Consider the following 19,734-nt stretch of genomic DNA (forward strand, 5'->3'; position numbering starts at 1 on the left):
AAAGATAATTATACAATTTGTATCTTAATGGCAGTTTCCAACATCAATTCTCACTGAGCTCTTTGATGTAGGTCACTCCTAACATAAATTGAAAGAAGAGATTTTGTAGTTTCTTCAAGTTTTAAAGGGATCCCGAATTTAGGTAGTTTGAAGTTTTTAGGTAAATGCTAACAATTTTAAAATTTATGTTGACATGGCCCAAAGGTATTAAACTAGCTACATATAATACACTAAACTGCAGGCATAAATTTTAGTTTGGACAGAGTTGTTAGTTTTATGTTTCTTTTTTCCATTTTTTATGTTTCAAAAAAATAAGAATTTACCTAAAATTTATTTATATTGTAAAAATTGCACACTTGTTAAAAGGATTTTTATAAGATGAATCTTTCATTATAATATTTTAGTCATCTCTTTGTTTTGTTCCTCCAATTGCCATATTTCAATTATTTTTCTCCACTTCAGCCCAAAATACAGAAAAATATATTTTGACAAAAATGTCGTAGAACACACACAATCTTAAAGCAATTCCAGGGGTTTAGAGAAAACAGTGATTTTTTAGTTCCTAGTTGAGTCTCTTTACTGACAAAAGCACCCTGATCACAAACAGAGCATGAAGTTGTGTTACCAGTAAGCTAAAGCTTCACATTCATTTTCACTGTTTTTCCCATTTGCCTGCGGGTTTTAGATGTTATGCTCCATACAACAACACTGAATGTACACTGAATTATCACTCTGATCAAATGAATACGTGTAGACATGAGTATGAGATTTTAGTATATACAAAACAGTAAGAAATTTTCCCTGATCACAGCTCATTCTCTCTGAATACCTAAGTTATTCATGAAGATGCCTACACCTGCTTTTTAATTAATACTTAGAGATATTTAAGGTATTTAGAAAAGTTTAATTTTAAAACACTCTTTACATAGTTGAGTACCATTCTTAATAAATAAAAATACTGATCACATACTATGTGTCAGATGCAGTACTCTTTTTATCTTATTTAATCATCATAGCATTATTGTAGGTAGGAATTGTGATTAACCTTATTTGATAAAAGAGTAAATTTAGAATCAATAACTCTCAGAAAGAAACTCAGACAATCTGACTAGAAAACTTCTTCTAAACTAAATACTATATAGTTTTATTATTAAGGGACAAATTAAGAAAGTAACTTGACTCAAACATTTCATCATTAAGGGAATAAATGTGTGTGTGTGTGTGTGTGTGTGTGTGTGTGTGTGTGTGTGTGTTATTGAGGATTGAACCCAAGGGCTTCATCTGGAGCTACATACCCAGGCTTTTAAAATTTTGTTTTGTTTTGTTTTCAGACAGTGTCTGAAGGTCACTAAGTTTCCCAGGCTGGGCTGAAACTTGTGATTCTCCTATCTAAGTTTGCCAGAGTGCTAGGATTACAGGCATAAGCCACCATGCCCAAATTTGTTGGTCTATTCACTAACAGGTCCATTGAATTATCTTAATAAATCCTCATTTATCAACTAAGGGTATGTGAGAAAGGAACTCAGAAACCTAAAAAGAACTAAGAAGTATTACCAACTCCCCATGATGAATTTACTCATTATGTACTGCAAATATGTACTAATAAAAATTGAAAGAAAACAACTGTCTTATTTTAAAAACAAAGAAGTTGAAATCCAAAAATGTTAAGATTCAGTTAGAGGCTGAATAAAGACCAGACAGACCTCAAGTCTTTTCATACAACACCTTTAGTATTAGATTCATACTCAGGATATTTCACACTTCTTGAATTGACACTCATTAGATATTATAATTGCAGTTTTATGATTTGAAGAGTTTACTTTGTTCTTGTAGAATATTTCAAAGGGTGTTTTCATATGTATATTTATTTTACAATCTAATGACATACATATACATGTGTTATATATATATGTACATATACACATGTATGTATACATGTATATGTAAATGCTATTAGAGATTGTAGTAAAATAAATTTAGATATATTGGTCAGACATTTCAGCCACCAAAAACAGTTTTACAAGGATACTCTGAAATAGAAAGTTAAACAGAACTATGAATTTGTTTTTAAGATATGATAGATAACAAGAGTTTAGAAAACTATACTAAAAGTGATTTAATATAATGACCTTTTTTCACAGGTGAGAAGTAAAAAAACAGACAAATAAAATGATATTTCTAGGATTATAGAACTACTCTAGGCAAAGTTGGGAGGTAGTAAGCAGTAGCATACACTATAGATTTTCACTTGAGTTAGGTTCACTTGTTTCAAATCAACCATTTTGTATTCAGGTGACTTCAAGAAAGTTACATCATTTCTCACTGTTCTTCAGGGTTTGCTTTGCTATTTTTACAAGGGTAAAATGAAAATTAAAAGGACATTGTCCAACCAAGCCACTTCAAATATTTAATATAGATCAATTCTTAATTATTATTATTATATTTTTCTTTCTCATTCATCACTGTTTTTCATTGCATCAGAATGATTCATTTTCCTGTATTCTTCCAGTTTAATTTAATTAAGTTGGGAAAACATTCAACGCTGAGACTTGAAGGTTTCATGACACCTTAACTTTGATGCCTCCCATCTTTTCCAATTATATACTTCTGGGAGAAAATACAGAAGAGAAAATACAGAACAGTAGAGATGAGCTAATAAGAAGGTAAATATATCTGTGGACTAGAAAGGGAATAGATTTGCAAAGTGGTGATGTTACATGAAGCCAGAGGCTTGTTAGGTGTATAAAGAGGCATTGGCAGCACAAGAGGGACTCAGGTTTCTCCTGCTTTGACTGCAGAAGCAGAAACATCTTATAGCTGGGAGACAGTCTGGATGTTATTATTCACACAGAAAAGGAGTGATATTCCTGGGACTGTGACTTAATCAAGCTTTGGTCCAGGGGCCTGAGTGAGACAGGGAACAGTGCTACAATTGGAGAAGGAACTAAGCTGCCCATTTGTCATCTTGGAATGTAATCTGTGATATTCCAGATACCTCTGTGGATTAATAAATTTGGACTAGCACTTTAACACTGGACCCCTGGGGGATAAGTATGCCATCACACATCCACTGGACAGAAAGGGTGAGCATAGGAGGGAGTCTGGGTGAGAAAGATAAAACAAAGCACCACTCTTTCAAAAAGATTCTGAAAAATGAAATTCTATAACTCATGAAGAAATCTAAAACTTTATAACCAGCATTTAGAACATAGCTGTAGTTCAGATGAAATTAGTTTTATATTGTAGTCACATCAAATTTTAAACTAAATATAAGTACCTTCAAAGTCATAAAATAATAACTTTTACATAGAAATATAATGGTTTATGAAAATAAAATTAAAATGCAATGGATAATGTAAACTAAATTAAATATATGGGCATAATTGATGACTCTATTAAAAACTATAAGATGGAATTAAGGTAATTATCCAGGATGCAGAACAGAGAAAGAGGAAATGACAAGACTCAAAGAACGCTTAATAAAATTAGAAAAAAGATAAGAAGTTAGAAATGCTTCCAGTAGAAATTCAGAAGAAAAGAATGGCAGGATTAAAAAAAAAATAATTGAGCCAGTAATTGAGACTGTTAAGAGAATCGAAAGAAAACATGGATGGAAAGTGCTGCCCAACTACCAAACAAAATAATTATAAGTAAATTCACTTTGGAGTGTTGTTTTGAATTTCAGGATATCAATTAAGGCTATGGAGAAAATCCAGTAAACTACCAGAGAGACTTGAAAAATCACCAGGGATTTGACATGCCAAACCAATACTAATAGATACAGACTGCAGTGGAGTAACATCTTCAAAGTGCTAAGAGAGAATTGTCAAAAAATATTTCATTCAAGAGTTAGGTCAAAATAGAAAAAAATTCATAAGCAAACTTAAAATTCAAAGACTTCCACAACAGAAATTACATGTAGGAGAATGGCATGGGATATAAAAAAAAAAGTAGAGGGAAAAATCAATAAAATACATAGATGAACTTATGTAGTTATTTCTTATATAATTATGATGACATTTTGTATTTAAATAGAAGTCAAAATTGATATATTAACAGTAACTAAATGGTGAGAAGTTGTTCAAAAGGTAACATGGTAGTTCTTCACTATAAACAGGGAAAGTATAAAGAATTAGGAGTTTTGGCTAGATGTGCAGTTGGAATTGTGTTCTATTAGAAACAATGATTTATTCTAAAATCCTTCTACATAAGACACTAATATTAGAACTTTGGTCAGTAAATAGACTAATGGAGCTGAATAAAGAACCAATGCTGTGGAAATGAATTTATTGAAGAAGTGGCTTAAGGGAGAACCTAAAGATAGACTTTTCAAACAAATGTTATGTATAGAGAAAAGTTAGTTTACTACCATATACCATATAAAAATTATTTGCAGCTGGATTAAAGACACTAAAATAATAAAACAAGGAACAAATTCTTTAAGAAGAAAACATTTAAGGTTAATTTAATATATTTTTCCTTGGGGAATAATTTTTAAGTTATAAATGAAACCATTAAGGAAAATATTTGTGTAATTTAACTACATTAGAATGAATAATTGTCCACCAATAGGTGAATGTTACATAAACACCAAGAGAGGATATTTGTAATGTGTATGACCACTAAAGAATTAAGAGAATATATAAAGAACTCCTACAAATCACTAAGAAAAGAAACAAATAATCCAGTAGACAGATAGGGAAATAGTTCAGAGAGAGACAACCAGAATAACATAAAACACTAAAAAAGCTTTATTCTCACCAATATTTAGGAAATGTGAATTTAAGTGAAATAGCATTTTTGTCCTATCATAGAGTTAAAAATTAAAATATCTAACAATGACACTTACTTCCAGGGATATAAAATGTCAAAACATTCTTATTCTGCTATTGAGAGTGTCAATTGGAAATGTTTAGTAATATTGAGTACGTTTATGCCCCATAGCCAAACCTGTAGTAGTATGGAGGGCTAAGGATGACAGAAACTCTCACAAATGTAAGCAATGAATTTTGTGCCAGAAAGTTCTTTAAACTATTGTTTGAAAACTAAAACTTTAATAGGCAAAACTAAAATAGGCAGTTGCCTACCTGCCAATGAAATCAATCTAGAGCATATCAGGGCATAAGAATTTCAGCAGTCTGGCTGACTAACAGCTCCTACCTAGTGCTGTTTTCCTCTACAAAAGAGCCCAAAACAATGAATAAACACATTCCATTTTAATTAAAATAAATGAAGTAGAGCAATGAAAAACACCAAATGATCAGATGAACTTTTCTAGAGCCCAGGAACCCAAGATGACTGCACAGAGAAGGGAAGTAAAGATTTTATCTCCAGTCACTCTATTCTGTCAATTGGGATTAGATCAGGACCAGGAGAGACTTCTTCCTGTAGAGAAAAGGTAAGCAAGAGGATCTAGCAGCCTCCATCACTACTGTGGACACCTGTAGTATCACTACTGGAGATGCCCGTATAGTTCCCATAAACTCTTAACCCAGCTGAAGAGGATTTGTAAAGTCCACTCACTGAGCCACCCACAATGAAGGAACCAACAATGCATCCCATTAAAGCCTGTTCTTGTCGCCTGTGCTGCTACCTCTGTACAATCTTGGAAATAGAGCTACTGTTGCAATGCACCCCTCATCTGGATAAGTACTTTTTACATACCTCCATTCCTGAGGCTCAGCTGCCATGACCCATCTGGTAGCACACCACCTCCAAAGAGCTGCTGCTATGCCCTACTTTGGGCCATGCCACAGAGTCCTACTCTGTTCCTTCCATCCCAGTCTCTGAGGCACTTCCCCTTAGGGCCAAGCTGGTACGTTGCTCTCCAGCAACCCAGAGCCTTGGATTACTGGAGCAGGACAGCCCTTGGCACACCACCAAGGCAGTGCCATCTTTCCTGAAGATGGAAGGTCTTCTGTGATCAAAGTAGTTGCACCTTTAGTACAGCATCTCAGGCAGCCCACACTTTCCGGGGTTCTAAACCTCCAACATGCTGGACCATTCCTACCTCCCAACACCACAGCTGACCTAATACCTTACTCTGAGGGAATCAGAGGCTCTGCTGACCTATGTCTCTATGTTTTATAGAGCCAAGTCAGTGTAGTGTCTCCCATCACAAGGAATCCAAGTGTTGACTTAGCTATAACATCCCACTCTCCAGCCTGAATAGCCAGAGTCCCACCTGCCTGCAACTAGATTATCCTCCTCAAGTCTGGGCTGGTGAGGCAGCTGCCTTTTTGAAGAGTGGGGTCACTACTGCACTGTTTTCTAATCCTCGTAGCAACCAACGTTAGAGTGGCATCCCGCTGTTCCTTATACTTGCCACTGTTGTGCCTAACAGCAAAGAGCTTAGGCTACTGCTAGGTGCCATGTCCGGGTTCCAGAGTCAGCAGTGCATAATACCTCATCTCCTGAAGTCTGAGTTGCCTGTTGGGCCTAGAGAGTCCTAAGTCCTAAATAAGAGCTGTATCCTGCTAGACTTCCGGCCTATGAAACACCTAGTCTTTCCTGGAGCCATGTCAGAGCTGTATCCTACATCTCAGGAATCACAACTACATCCCAGACCCCCAGGCCTGAACTGAAAGGGTATCCTTAAGAATAACACATGCTATACCAAATTGAGAAACTAAAAGTGTAAATGAGGACCAAAATGTATAATAGATACTGTGAAATAGGAAGAAAATGTTCCAAGGGGAAGAGGAAGTAGGGAAGGGGACCTGGGGAAAGGAAAGAGGAGAAAGAAAAAAATGAAAAAAAAGAAGGAAAAAATGGAAACAAAGCTTATGTAAATAGGGAGGGGTGGAGGGATTGAAAGGAGGGAAGGGGAATCAGAAAAAATGAGAACCAAGATATATCATGTACAGGTACAAATTTCCAATAATGAATGTGATCATAATGTATACCTAAAATGTACCAATAAACTTAATGAATAAAAAAAAAGAATAACATCTTAGCTCAGTGGGAGAACTGAATTCTCTTGTGCAAGAAGAGTGAACTTGTGCCTAGAGTCCCAGTGCTACAATAGTTTTTCATGACCTTAATGTCAGGAATCTGACTCCCACAATCCCTCTGAGTACCTGTGCCCTGGATCCTTATGTTATTGAGTTATGTCAGACTCAATAACAAGAAAGATTCCTTCAACTGAACCTCCCTACTGTGTCAAAGAAAAGCCGGTGTCTTAATAATCTCTGTGGAAACTCCACCATACTAAACCACTGAAGCATCTTTCGTCTTCTCTTAACATTGTTCACAACTCAAGCAGCTGGATGGAGACTACACCACTGCACCCACATGGAACCAGAGCCATAATATTCTCTCAAAGTGGCATCTACAGGTACATCTGCAGGTAGAAATCTTCCTTTACAAAAGCTACTCTGTAAAGTCTGAAGGATGTGATTGCACTACCACATGCACAGATATCAAAACAGCAATGCAAGACACATGGAAAACCAAAGAAATATGACATTGCCAAAGGAACATAATTATTTCTCGGTTACTGACACCTAAAAAACAGAAATTGAGGAGTTCCTGAAAACATTACAAAATATTCCAAAATTTTCAGGAGTTCCTGAAAATATTTCAAAATAATGATATTAAGGAAACTCAACAAAACCCAGGAGAATACAGACAATTTAGTAAAATCAGGAAGACAATTCATGATTGAGAAAATCACCAGAGATAGACTTCATTAAAAAGAAACAAACAGAATCCTTGAAGCTGAAGAACTTGTTTACACTCAAAATACAATTAAGAGCTTAAAGGCAACTAGATAAAGCAAAAATAAAGGATATATGAATGTGAATATAGATCTTTCAAAGTGACAGTTAAAGGAATAATGAAAAAAATCATGAAGACAGTATACAGGCTTTGAGGACACCACTAAGCAAGCATATATTAACATTGTGGTATTCAAAAAGTGTAAGAGACAAAGAAATAGTAAGGTTATTCCATGAAATAATTGCTGAAAAATCCTGAGTCTTGAGATAGATAAGAATGTTCTAATCCATGGAATGCATAATTCTCCAATATATTAGTTTATCAATTTTACAGTTGCATGAATTCTAAATTTTCATTGTTTTAATAGTTAAAATTGTATGTAATTACCATATACAACATTTTCCTTTCTATAATCTAACTCAAACTGATTTTCATATATATATGTAGTGAAAATGACTAAATCTAACTAATCACCATATAAATGACCTCACATACTTATAATAACTTGTTTTGAGAACATTTTACATTTTCTCTTAGCCTTTTATAGAAAAATGTTGTTAAATGTTGTAACCATATTGCTCAATAGAAATCTTGAATTTTTCCCCCTATCTAATTGAATTTTGTATCCTTTGACCAACATCTCTCAACTTGTCCTTCTCAAATCATACCACCCCTGTCAATCACAATTCTACCTAAAAAAGTTGAATTCTATGTCTTTGTTTCCAATATGCAGTACAAGCCATTTTGGTATCTGGGCATATGTATTGCTAATGGGCATATGAGTGTAATGGCTAGGTTAAAAGTATATCAAACAGTTTTCCAAAGCTGTCACATTAGTTAATCCCTCCATTTATGGGCTATGATTGTTCTAATTTCTATGTATTCACTGGAACAGAATGTTATGACTCTTAAATTTTAGCCATTCTGATTGTGATGTAGTAGTATCTCATTACCATTCAATTTTTGTGTCAGGTTTTTAATGTCATTGATCAATTTGTAATATTTTATTAGCCACTTAAAGATTCTCTTTTGTGAAACATTTATCCAAGTGTTTTGAAAACTTCAGAAAAAGTTGATCTGTAGTTTGTCTTATGTTATACATCCAAGTTCTTTATTGATTACATGTATTACAATCTTCTCTAACTTGCGATTTGAATTTCCCTTTCACATATTAATGATGACTTTGGATAAAAAGATGTACATTTGATTAATATTTAGTACTACTCTATTTCTTATTTAATATTTTTCACCTACTGTAAGGTCAGGAGTTATTTTTCTATGTCATTTTAAAAAAATTTTATTTTTATTACGTTTCTATAATTTATCTGAAATTGGTTTTCGTGTCTCATATGAAGTAAGCATACAATTTTATTTTTTCATTATGTATATCCAATTAATCAATTTCTGTTATTTTAAATGGCCATTCTTTGCATTTAAATAGGCACAAATTTTATCATGATAGTGCCTACAAGTTTCTTGGTTTGTTTCTGAACTCTATTGTGCACCACTGACCTATTTATCCATACTGTGTTACTAGAATATTGTGTATATAATTGTAGATTTATAGCAGGTCATTTTTTAATGTGTAACTTTATTATCATTCACTAAAAACACATATACAAAAATTAAAATTATTCAAAGAAAAGCAATGCAAGGGAAAAACTATAATAATATTCAAATATAATAGAACTCAACCAAAGCAAAACTGAAAAATACTTAAACATTTTTCCATATAATTTAAAAAGACATCTCAAGCATTATCAAGACATCAAAGGATGTGATTTATTTTAGAAAGACTTTCAAAACTAATATTGAACAAATAGTGGTCTGGAAAAAAATTCTAATAGCTAGTAGACTCCACATAGGCCAAATTTTTTAAATTTAAATTTCTATACAGTCATGTGACATGTGATGGAAATACAATCTGAGAAATATGTTATTAGGCAATTTCATCCATGTGTATCACAAAGTGCCATGCAGAGTGCCAATTTCTAAGTGCAAACTGAAAAGGTATATGTCAATCATCTCTGATGGCCCCTTGATATTATCCAAATATGCAGTTAAACACGAGATACATGAGGCTACCACTGGCATAGCAACACCCTGGTTATTTTTCTTTTTCTTTTGGTACCAGGCATCGAACTTGGGTCCTTCTGCTTGCCAGGCAGGCAGTGAAACCACTGAGCTAAATCACCAGCCCACAACACCCTGTTTTAAAGTAAACTCTTACATAAGTAGGATTATGCTCTAAAGGATGAAAAGCACAGCATGTTATGATTAAGTACATAAAACAGGAACAGTCATTTATCACACTATCAAGTACTGTGTACTGTAGATAGTTGTATGTGCTTCTTCTGGAAACACACCCTTCTCTCCTTTGATCCCAGTGACTCTTCCTTCCTAACCCACTGATGAGCTCCAGCCTAGTCTCTATCTATATCTCTTCCTATAGTTTTAAACACAATCTATATATGGAGTCTTTCCAGATTCCAACCTGTAACTCTGATCTCTCCCCTTCCCCTCCTGCCATCCCTACCCCTTTGAACGTTTTCTTCATATTTCAAATTATCAGTTATATTCCTTTTAATCATTTTCATCCTTAATTGTACTTTCAGTTTCTCACACTAGAGAAACTATTCGGTATTTATACATGTGTGTCCTATTTATTTTACTTAAGAAGATGACCTCAATATACATCCATTTAGCTATAAATGTCTCTAGTTTCTCATTCTTTATGGCTGAGCAGTACTCCATTTTCTAAAAAAACTCACATCTTCTTTATCCAGTTTCCAGTTGATGGACACTTCCAAGCTTCAGCTATTACAAACCACATCGCCATAAACATGGGTGCACATATATCACTGTGGTATGATTCTTTTAATTCTTTGGGGAAGATACCCAGCAGGGAATAGCTGGGTCAAATGGGACCTCTAACCCTAGTTCTTTGAGGTATTTCCATACGGATTTCCACAGTGGTTGCACCAGTCTGCACTACCAAAACAATGGAGAAGGGTTCCTTTCTCCCCACACCCCCACCAGCATTTGTTATTGGTTGATTTCTTGACAGCAGCCATTCTTTGTGGGGTGAGGTGAAATCTCAGTGTTGTTTTCATATGCATTTCTCGAATAACCAGTAATGTTGAACATTTTTTCATATATTTATTTGCTGCTTTTACTTCTTTGTCTGAGAAATGTCTGTTCATTTCAGATGTCTATTTTTGAATTGGGTCTTTGAATTTGGGGGTCTGATTTTTTTTCAGTTCTTTATATATTCCAAATAGTAGTCTTTTGTCTAAGGTACAGCTGGTAAAAAATTTTTCCCACCTTGTAGGTTGTCTCTTAGCTCTGTTGATGGGTTCTCTTGCAGTACAGAAGCTTTTCCATAAGATGGGATCCCAGTTGTTGATTTTTTGTGCTAGTTCCCATGCTACTGAGGTTTTGTTCATAAAGTCTTTTCTATGTTGATGTATTCAAGAGTTCTACCTAACTTTTCTTCCAGAAAATTTAGTGTTTCTGTCTTAATATTTAGATCTTTAATCCACTTCGATCTTAGTTCAGTGCATGGTGATAGGTATGGGTCTAGTTTTAATCTTTGGCAGGTTGAAATCCAGTTTTCCAACACCATTATTAAAGAGGCTATCTTTCCTCCAATGAGAATGGTTGGCTCCTTTGTCAAAGATGAGGTAGCTGAGTATGGCTGCAATTGTTTCTGCATCTTCTAATCTATTACACTGACCCTCAGGTCTGTTTCTTTGCCAGTACCATGCTGTTTTTATCACAATAGCTCTGTAGTATAGTTTCAAGTTGAGGATTGTGATACCCCCTGTCATGTCTCTTGTCATGTCTCTTTTGCAGTTCTAACTCTCTTCTGGTTCCAAATGAATTTTTGGATCTTTTTCTTTAGTTCTGTGAAATATACTGTTGGGATTTCAATCGGGATTGCATTAAATCTATATAGCAGTTTTGGAAGTGTGGCCAGTTTCACTATAGTCATTCTTCCTACCCAGGAACAAGGGATGCCTTTCCATTTTCTTATATCCTCCTCAATCTCCTTTTTTAGAGTGCTGTAGTTTTCAGTGTAGTGGTCTTTTGCTTCCTTTGTTAGATTGATTCCTAGATATTTCATTTTTTGGATACTATTGTAAAAGAAATTGTTTCTCCAATTTCTCTCTCAGTGAGTCTATTATTTGTGTATAAAAAGGCTATTGTTTTTTTAGTGTTGACCTTATATCCAGCTACTCTCCTGAATCTGTCAGTTAAGTCTAGAAGCCTTTTGGCAGAGTATTTTGTGTCTTTTATGTGAATTATCATATCATCAGCAAATAATGACTGTTTAACTTCTTCCTTTCCTATTTTTATTCCTTTTGTTTCTTTCTCTTTTCTAATTGCTGAGATTAATGTTTCCAGAACAATATTAAATAGGACTGGTGATAGTGGTCATCCTGTCTTGTTCCTGATTTTAGTGTGAATGATTTCAGTTTTTGACCAGTTAGTATGATGTTGGCTGTTGATTTTGCTTAGATAGCCTTAATCAATTTGAGATAAAGACCTTCTATTCCAATTTTCTGTAGGGTTTTTATCATGAATGGGAGTTGGATTTTGTCGAACGCCTTTCCTGCATCTATTGAGATGATCATATGGTTTTTGTCCTTGACTCTGTTAATACAGTGTATTACATTTATTGATTTACTAATGTTGAACCATCCTTGCATCCCTGGGATAAATCCAACTTGGTCAAGGTGTATGATCTTCTTGATGACCCTCTGTATTCTGTTTGTCAGTATTTTCTTGAGGATTTTTGCATCTATGTTCATTAGGGAGATTGTCCTGTAGTTCTCCTTTTGGGTTGGGTCTTTCCTTGGTTTTGGAATCAAAGTAATACTTGCTTCCAGGAAAGAACTTGGAAGCCTTGTTCTCTTTCAATTTCCTTGATGACTTTAAAGAGTAGTGGCGATAATTCTTTAAATGTCTTGTAGAATTCAGCAGTGAAGCCATCAGAACCTGGGCTTTTCTTTGTTGGTAAATTTTTTATTACATTTTAATTTCACTCATTGTAATTGGGGTGTTAGCAGGTCTTGATCTGTACTGGTAATGCATCAATTTTGTATTGGGAATGCTTGGCCCATTTCATTTTTATAAAGATTTTACTCTCAGTCTGCAAGCTGAAGGAGAGAGAGTGAGAGAGAGTGAGAGAGAGCGAGGTAAAGGGAGACAGGAGAGAGGTATGTTGAGATTTGTTGGCATTTTTTTCTTAAAATCACATTAAATTTATATATTAACATTTTCAAATACATGGTTATATTATATCTCTTGACTTCTTGCTTTTTGGATAACAGTGGGAACTTATATTTATTTATTGCTTACCTTAGATTTATTCTAACAAATTTCATTATCATGCTAAATCAATGGCATTATTGTTACCTTTGCATTTAATTGCTTTGACTTGGTACATAAAGCATAAAATTATGCTTTTGTATAATGACCCACTTTTGACGGGTCTTCCTCAAGTCTCATTAATTTTAGTGAGTTTTTGCATATACTTTTGTGGATTTTATTTTAGACAGAATCATGTCTGTGAATAGTATCATTTTTATGTCTTTCAAAAAAATCTTTGTGACTTTCATTTCTTTTTCTTACTATATTGCTGTGTACTTTCAGTACTAACTTGAATAGAAGTGATAATAAAGAATATTTGTATCTCATCCAGTTCATATGGGAGAAAAGATCCAATGCCAAAAATGTAAAACATTTTTAGTGTCTTAATCTTTAATGTACTACTTATTTTATAGATATTCTCTAAGATTAACAAAATTTCTTTTTATTACTAATCTTTGTGACTTTATCAAATGCTTTTTCTTCAGCTATTGGTCATGTGATTTTTTCTACAATTTTGTGGCATGTTAATGTGAATTATAATGATCGATTTCTCAAGTGTCAAATCATCTTTACAATCTTAGAATAAGCACAGTTTTGTCAGTTACTTTTCAAATACAGCTTCATTCAATCTGCTACTGTTTTCTTGAAAGATTTTTAGTAGATCTTTAGAGCAGTTTTAAGTTATGGCAGAATTTAGTGGAAAGTACAACATTCTTATGTATTGTTATTTCTCTGCATACAAGGAATGAATGCAAAGTATGGTGAATGTTTAAGTTAAAAAAATTGTAACAGGAAAATAAGTATGTCCATTAATGCCCCTCAAAATACCCCTTCATTTTCCTAATTTTGAGCATTCTTATCCCATCATTCTGTCCACTTTCCAACACAAGTTTGGAAGTCCTTTTACACATCTTTAGTTACAGTGTTGTGGCTTTCTTGGTGTGGTGTCATGAACTGATTTAAAGCATTTACCTTTCATGATCATTTTGACTTTGAGGAAGAGCACAAAGCTGCACAGTGTCCAGGTGAGTAAGGTATATGAAGACGTGGCATAACATCCTTATGAGCCTGCCTTTCCATTGAATGGTGCTAGGCAATAGCATTCACTGTATTTTTAATCACATGTCATAAAGACATTTACAAGAGAGGACATCCAGAACTGCTTCAGAAAGTAGAAAGAATGATGTGTGTTTAAACTGATGGGGAGTATTTTGAGATAGTTACTGGTAATGTATCTTCACTAGAATAATTTTTTAAAATTTAAACATCTCCATGGTTTTTAGTCACCCCTTGTATGTGCACACTTTGTCACTATGAACATATCACACAAAAATGATGCCTGCTATACTAATGAACCTGCACTGATATATCCTTGCCACACTAAGTCCATAGTTTATGTTTATGATGATTCTTGGGATTGTACATCATAAGGATTTTAACAAATGTATACTCACATGTGTCCACTATTATAGTATAATTTCCCTGCCTTAATATATTCTTTGTTTCACCTTTCATTTCCTCCTTTGTACCTAATGTTGGGAATTTTTAAGTTTGCATGCATAATCAAGACTGACCTGTAGTTTTTCATTCTTACATCATTGTTAGTTTTTGTTTCATGACTACATTCGTCTAATAAAATGAGGTTGGATATCATTTTTCCCCTTATCAGAAAAAATTAATACTGGAAAGATTTTATTGAAATAAATATTTTGAAATATTTACAAGTAAAACTATCTGGGTCTGGAGTTTATATTGTGAGATGATTTTAAATAATAAACCTAGTTTCTTGTGGTTTAAGCTACTTAAATCTGTGGTTTCTTGAATCTATTTCTTTCATTAGTCTTGGAAACTTTTTCATCCATTATCTCTTCAGATAATGCTCCTAGTTTTCCTTCTTAAGCTTTGACACTTTAATGACACCTGTGGAACTTTTTGTTATATATTCCATATATTCTATCTTGTATAGTGTTTTCCCTAGTGTCAGTTTGATGATTTTCTTCTAACTTACATTTTGGTTTTCAAATTATCTTTTCACTTGTATCTAATCATCACCACATAGCTTTGCTGTATAAAACATCTTTGAAATGTAGGATGGGTGGGCAATCCACTTTCTGGTCTCCCTTCTGTCCCTCTTAGGCAGAAGCTTTCTTTCTCCCAATATATTTTTCCTACTCTTAAAAAAAGTTTATAAGTTTTGCATCTCTATGTTTCTCTTCAAGAATTTTCATTTGTAGTTTTTCTATATTTGTATTTCTCTCCTAATTATATATACATTAATAAAGACATTCATCCAACTTATTTTGAGGTCTATATTCAATACACCAAATACTTGCCATTTTGATCATTTTTTTCTCTTGTATGCTTGGTCATATGGTCTTGTATGTCAATATGCCATTGATATAAAAAATGTAGCTACATTAAAATTCTGAATGCTGCTATTTTTTCAAAGAATGATACTCTTTGCAGTTAAGTATCACAAAGGAACATCTTTGCTATACAATTAGAGACATTTAGTTGTTTCGAGCCTAGATTTTATTATTGCAGATGGCTAATTTCTCTTCTAGTTTATTATTAGGGACTGTCTCTTCAGTTGAACAAAATAGAAGAAAATAGAGCAAAGGAAAGACAGAGACAACCATAAGAATATAGTTGGCAAAAAATAATGATCTAATGTGCATTAGAGGTTGATGAGGCATCACTGAAATAGTCTGTTTTTATTTAATATTGATTGGTACAAGCAAGGAATAACCTTTGCTTGTTTGGTAGTTGATGGACATTGAAAAATATTTATTTAATTTTATTCCATTGCTTCATTAATACCTGAAAATTCTTCTCCAGATTTTTTACGTCTTATCCATTTAGATATGGCTTACTTTCTAGTTTGGACTAAAATGAGTCTGACAACATCCATTTTTCTGTTTTCCTTTTGCTTAATTTTTAGTTGTATTCAAGTCTTCAATTACATTCAATTTTATGTAACATTTGGGAAAAGTGCATAAGTTATATGCTTATTAATTTTCTTTCCCTGCCCTTTTTTTCTACTCTAGATAGTGGGTATTGCTGTTTTGTCTATTTTTTTAAATACTGCAGATCTGGAAGTAGATTTGCTTTTCCCTGTGCCACCATAATCTACATATTACTCACACATTGAATCAATAGTAATCCAGGAGAGCACTCTCCCATACAGCTGAGTTTTGCAGTACAGTATGCATTAGTTATATGTCATGATTGAATCCTGAAACACAGTTTATATTACTGAGAAAGTAATATTCTAAATTATCTCAATTCTAAATAAAGTTTAAAGAGTCACATGTGGCTAGTGGCTACCACACTGTACAGTAGAGATTTAGAATCTATGTAATTAATTTTGATGAATATATCCCCTAGGGAGCCCAAATTAGTGTACAAAATGACTAATTTTAATTTTTTCAAATGTATTTTTAAAACGAAATACATTTGGAATTGTTCAAAATGGGGAATTTTGTTTTACTCTTTGTACTCTTACTGTAATAAATTGAAGGTAATTAATCAGAATTTAGCTGTTGAAAATACCATTGTTACTTTTTTACAATTATTAAATTCCTTTAAGAAATAAAATGACAACTCATGCCTAAGATAACTTTAAATTATACATAGACTTATACTAAGAATTGTTTTATTTTATGAACATCATGGTTACAAAAATAGCAAATCACATAGCACAGCGTATTTGCTATGAGCATTTGGAAGTCAAATAATATGACTCAATATTTCTTAGAAAATTTTAAATTATTTTCATCAGTTGTGTCTTATTCCTAAATCATACTTACGTGTGTAATATGTTTGTATTTCTTAGTGCTATGTACTTGACACTCTATAACCGATAAAAATTATAACAGCTTTCTGCAATTTGAAGAATTTTAATCCATAGATACACTATTTCTGTCTTATATAGGCAAAGTTGTATAACTTTGGCATTTCTAAATCCCTAATGATCCCCCAAATTTTCTTTTGATTTCAATAAACAATAAAATGATTTTAATAAAAATAGAAGGGATTCTCATTTGGAGAGATGCCTGATATCACTTTTACTATAAATTACAGTATATCAGACCTCTCTATTATGCTTACTAATGCCAACATGAAGATTACTATCATAGTGGAAATAAAATAATTGCAATCTAGGGAAAAAGCAATAGAATTGTACTGTAAACCCACAGTAATAAATGGTTCTTATAAAAACATAATGCTAATATTTGCCATCAAATAAAAATTCACTGCAAATGGATGGTTTACTATTATGTTTAATAAAATTTACTTCACTTGTTGGAGAAAAAAAGCTAAAAATTTAATTATTAAAACTCTCCAAAAATACTAGTAATGTCAAAGAATCAGCTATCCCTTGGCTAGACAGGTAATTTTGTGCTGTGTTAGCATTTTTTAGTTGACGTGATTTTTACATCATGTCTTTAGTAGTAAATATTTTCAAATTCTGGATTTTTAAATTTCACACATAAATCAAACATATGGCCATTGGACCCTCTTGAACTCTTTGTAGTAGTTGGTGACTTGACAGATAAAGGAAAGCTTTTTTTTAGTATTTCTTTGTCTGCACTGTTAGAATTAGTCAAAAAAAGTTTTAGTAATTTTAATGAAAATTATCTAAATGCAAATTGCCCTCACAATTTTCTCTAATCTCAGGAACCTATATGAAGAAGAAATGATTTAAAATATATACACTCCATTTGTCCTAGGAGAATCAACAAATAGTCTTTATATTTTTTATTTTGTCTTGTTTTCACATGGGATTAAACATCATAGGTGTATAAATCTTTTTTTAAACTTTAAATCTTTGTTGTATTTCAACCTACTTTTAATAATTTAATGTAGAAATACTTGTTTCACCCTGCTGTATCAGTTCTATCAGACAAGGTCTTACAGATAATCTAAATTTTAATCTTGTAACAAATATTTGTATTTGATTACTTTTATCTCAGATTGCAAACATAAGTAATTTGTCTGAAAATTATCTGGCTTACTGTTTTTTGGTTTCTTTCCTTTATTAATCTTCTTCCTTTTCCATTCTCATTGTCTTGGTTACTTTTCTTGTTGCTGAGACAAAATATCTGAGACCCAAAGTTAAAAGAGGAAAAGTTTATTTAGCTCGTAGCCTGTAGAGGTTTCAGTTCATAGCTGGCTGGCTCCAAGGCAGGATGGTTTGGCAGAGGGGCATCGCAGAGGAGAAATAGTTCCTGGCAGGCAGAAGGCAGCAAAGCAGTAAAGTAATGAAGAAGCAGCACGTATCTCAGCAGCTTTTTCTGTTCCTTATATTTCTATCCAGGCTACCTGCCTTCAGGGCAAGTAGTACTCACACCAAGGATGGGCCTTCCCATTATCCACTCCCAGGACTACGCCAAACAAATTAGTAGGCCAATTTAGTAATCAGACACCGTTGACCCCAACATCACATACTCTAGATGTAGCCACCCATGGAAAGCCCTATCTATGACCCCATGAGGCTTTGGGAGGAGCATCTATATACAAGCTACAGCACTCTGTCTCCTGTCATTTTCTCAAAGATTTAAATATTAACCTGGAAGCCTTGCATACTGAGAGGGTACTCATCAAAATTATTCAAAGGATTTCTTAACAAAGGCTCTTTTCTTCTCTGAAATTTGAAGTTATGTTACTCTATCTTTAGAATAAATTTTACCTTTGATATTTTTTCATGTTAAAGAATGGCACTTAAATAATTTGGGAGTTGTGTTTGGCAAATACATCATTAGGTACCTACTCAAACACCTTTTGTGACAGTGCATTGTGTCATTATCTGAAGTTCTATAATATGCCTAATTATTAGATCAAACTGAACCCTAAATTTTACAAAGCTATTGTGATGATAAAGTGTGCTTAGAGAAATACTGCATAATAAACTGTCTTAGCTGCATTTGGTGACAGTTGCACACCCACACATGTATGTGCACTCACAGTCAATTCAAATGAAATTATTGATGTAATGACTTGAGGAAGAATTCTGTATGGAGTATTAAATTAATTTTTTTCTTCATACAGATCAGTGTAATATTCTGTTGTTCTTTCAAAAAGTCATAGTCTTCCTTTTTACTATCTCATACGATAGTCACTAACCACAAGTGGCTACTGAGCTCTTGAAATGTACTAAGTGCAAATTGAGACTTTCTATAAAAAAAGAGGAAAACATCTTACTAGTAATTAGTATGTTTATTATGTATATAAATAGTAATATTTAAGGTATGTTTGGTTTATAAAACCTACCAATAAAGCTAATTTGTGGCATCTTTCTTAATTCTCTTTATGTGGCTACTTGAAAATTTCAAGCAATATATAATTTTTGGATTTATGATTCACATTTTATCTCAACTGGACCTTAGCAGTCTAGGTACTTCAACTGTATCATTCTCCAAAATCAGATACTGTAGTAATATATCCCTTATATATCTTTATATTAGCAGATGGTGATACTTTCCTTTTTAAAAACACCTGGAACACTAATAGCATGTTCAATGTTTTATACAATTTACATAATGTCTTATGACATTCTTTTGTACAGATAGGCTTTTCTATAGATAAAAATTGCTGTAAGTAATTTCAAGTGGTAACATTTCAATCATAAACATTATT

General features: G+C 33.2%; 1 protein-coding gene across 3 annotated transcripts in view; it reads left to right on the forward strand.

Annotated features, from left to right (window-relative positions):
- Acss3 (acyl-CoA synthetase short chain family member 3) overlaps positions 1-19,734 on the forward strand; it is a 197,894-nt gene that overhangs the window by 123,530 nt on the left and 54,630 nt on the right. The gene's annotated exons all lie outside the window — the stretch shown is intronic.

This window comes from Heterocephalus glaber, unplaced genomic scaffold, assembly GCF_053883595.1.
Source record: "Heterocephalus glaber isolate CG9 unplaced genomic scaffold, H.glaber_assembly_v1.0 deba00001572, whole genome shotgun sequence".
In the NCBI taxonomy this organism is placed as follows: domain Eukaryota; kingdom Metazoa; phylum Chordata; class Mammalia; order Rodentia; family Bathyergidae; genus Heterocephalus; species Heterocephalus glaber.